Consider the following 3,564-nt stretch of genomic DNA (forward strand, 5'->3'; position numbering starts at 1 on the left):
TAAGACCTGGAGAGTGAGATAGGCTACTTTTTATCCCGCGGAATCACAGAGTTCCCACGGGATTTTTAAAAGCCTAAATGCACGCGTACGAAGTCGCGGGTATCAGCTAGTTTATAATATTGTTTCTCAACAAGATCAAAGTTTTCATAAAACGTAAACTAATTGAAAAATCCTATTACAATGTAAAGGATTATTTAAGTGATAAGCAAGCTTGGGAATGAGTTGCTTAACGGATTGTGATAGTTCTAATAAGTTTCAATAATTTTGTAAAGTGGTGATAATAAAAAGAATACCCGGCTGAGTTTGTTGTGGGCTCTTCTCAGACCTGGGCGCGTTTGGAACCCTCGTAGCTTTAGTTTTAAGTTTGCGTAATTATCACCACTATATCTTAGAAATCCAACATCTGACCATCAAAAAGCGTTATTAATTACCTATTTTGAATAAATCATTTGATTTTGACTTTGACTTTGACTTTGACTTATGGGTACTGATAAGTATTAATAAAGTTTATTTCGTAATCACGCTAATAAACTGTTTACCGGTCATAGGTTGCCCCTGAAGGCAGGGGTGGTTGTCAATAATTGCGACCGTGGGACAACCCCGCTGTTGCGCTAATTTGTTACGCAGGTGAATTCGATATCGACAATATTGAGGGTGGCTTTGATTATAAATATTTTTAAACGCAACTTATACTTTGCGGCACGCGTAACATAAACGCAAGTTTTCACTCTAACAGCTGTACTCAGAGTCGCTTAATCGTTCATCATGATCAACCCATCACCGGCTCACTACAGAGCACAGGTCTCCTCTCAGAGTGAGAAGAGTTTTGGCCATAGTCTACCACGCTGGCCAAGTGCGGATTGGCAGACTTCATACACCTTTGAGAACATTATGGAGAACTCTTAGGCATGCAGGTTTCCTCACGATGTTTTCCTTCACCGTTAAAGCAAGTGATATTTTAATTACTTAAAAACGCACATAACTCCGAAAAGTTATAGAGGTGCGTGCCCGGGATCGAACCCCCGACCTCCGATTGGAAGGCGGACGTCCTAACCACAAGGCTATCACAGCTTTTTTAATCAGCTTAATCGTTACTTAAGTTTAATTAAAACAAGACAGAGCTATATCTCTCACATAAATCTGTCTTGTTTTAACTCAATCTTAAGCGATTATAGCGATTCTGAGTGAGGCTGTAAGATTATTAGCTGGGATCATATGGACTTTAAGAATTCAGGAGCAGGTGCATAAGATAGTCACTCAAGCGCAAATCGTTCATCGATACAAACGCCCGAATTTTTGATAATTCGGTTAAAAGCATAAGAGCATATCAAATCGTGCACCTTGTCCGCATGTGCTATACCGTTCGCGGTGCAATGGTGCGTCAAATGTAATGGTAATCGTCAGGTGGCGATCGCGCGATCATGTGTGACGCATGGGGTGTTTAGATTGTACTAGTCATTGCCCACGTATCTACATGTTTTTTTTATTCAATTACAAGTTCGCCCTTGCCAGCGATTTTTTTTTTTTTTTTTTTTTTTTTTTTCTTTTTTAAAAAAGAATATTAGCCATGTTAAATGACTAATATTCCCCTTTCCTCTCCAACTAAGCGTCAGGCTTGTGCTAGGAGTATATCATTCATCTATGTATGTACGATCATTTACTACTCACATTTAGCAAAATTAATGATTTCATTTCATTTTTAGAATAGAATAGAATAGAATAGAATGTTTTTTTATTCATGTAAACTTTTTACAAGTGCTTATGAATAGTCAGGTAGTTTTAATTTACCACTGGTTCAGAATGCCGTTCCTACCGAGAAGAACCAGCAAGAAACTCGCTTGGTCATTGCGCTTGGCAAGAAATTTCATTTGGTGGTAACTGTTTTTTTTATTCAGATACAAGTAATAGGCTACTTGACAATTTTTTTAAGTTGGTCTTAAATGGTTAATATTTGTCCTATTATATCAAAAAAATTAACACTATATTTTTTTGCGCCCTAAAAACCGTAAAACTTTAATTTAAAAAAATATTTTTCTTAGACAGGTGAAAACACTGTCGGCCATGTACACAACAGTATAACCACAGGGTTATACTGTTGTTTACAAATGCATGACGTCAGAGCACAGATAATCTATCGGCCAAACATGGCCGACAGTGTTTTCACCAGTCTAAGAAAAATATTTTTTTAAATTAAAGTTTTACGGTTTTTAGGGCGCAAAAAAATATAGTGTTAATTTTTTTGATATAATAGGACAAATATTAACCATTTAAGACCAACTTAAAAAAATTGTCAAGTAGCCTATTAGCCCTTCACTGCAATCTCACCTGGTGGTAAATGACGATGTAGTCTAAGATGGAAGCTGGCTAACCTGGAACGGGTATGGCAGTTTTTGATAAACCCATGCCCCTTTGGTTTTTACACGGCATCATACCGGAACGCTAAATCGCTTGGCGGCACGGCTTTGCCAGTAGGGTGGTAACTAGCCACGGCCGAAGCCTCCCACCAGTGATGATGCAGTCTAAATAGCTTGCTAACTTGGAAGGGGCGTCGCAGTTTTTAGGCTTTCGTACCTCAAAAAGAAAAAAGGAACCCTTATAGGATCACTTTGTTGTATGTCTGTCCGTCGTGTCTGTCAAGAAAACCTATAGGGTACTTCCCGTTCACCTAGAATCATAAAATTTGGAAGGTAGGTAGGATATGTCATAAGTAAAGGAGAAAAACTTAACCTGTTTTTGATGGAGACAAAATTGTATGAATACGCTAGCTATTAACTATGTCGCATTATTTATCTATATTATTAACAGCTGTATACTTCCTATATATACCCTTTCACCCTCAAGAAGGGTTCCGCCCCATTGGTCAATATTTCCCTCCAAACCGCCAATGTTTTTCGTGAAAACCCTGAAAAGTTAAATATATCTATCCCTCTCTAACTCACGCTCCGTTCTGCTGTTTAGCTCTTTCACACAAGGGTAGTAACGATGATACTCCGTCAGTGCCTTCTAAGTTTAAACAATTGACGGACGTTTTAGTTTAATGCAGTTATATGAAGATAACTAAAAAAAAAAAAAAAAACGTACAAAAAAGGTTTCATTGAATCTGTAAACCCAATCAAAAATAAACAAATTCGAAATTCAAATCAAGCCTTTACAGACTCTAACAACAATATTTTAATTCAACAACCGTGGAATTAGTATTAAAAGTTCGTCGGCTCGAGACATCTTATTTAACTGTGTAATGTGATTGAAAGTGAAAACTAGTAAAGTGTAATAAGTGCACTCGATACGTTCTGAATTTAAATTAAACACACTCATTCCTATAAATAAATAGAATCTGTGAGTCGTATGGTTAAAACATCTGTGCATTTAAAATAATAAAAAAAAAATTTAACCAACAATGTGACAAAAACTTGATTATGTAGAGGCGTTCTAAATTCAAAACAAATAAAAAGAAAGTTCACTGTACTGAAGACGTGTTTAATCACATTTCTGAACGAGTGATTAAAAATACGAGGGATTAAAAGACATTCTTAATTTGAAATTAATTAAACAACTTTTGAAATC

The sequence above is a fragment of the Maniola hyperantus genome, chromosome 9 (genome assembly GCF_902806685.2).
Source record: "Maniola hyperantus chromosome 9, iAphHyp1.2, whole genome shotgun sequence".
Classification (NCBI taxonomy): domain Eukaryota; kingdom Metazoa; phylum Arthropoda; class Insecta; order Lepidoptera; family Nymphalidae; genus Maniola; species Maniola hyperantus.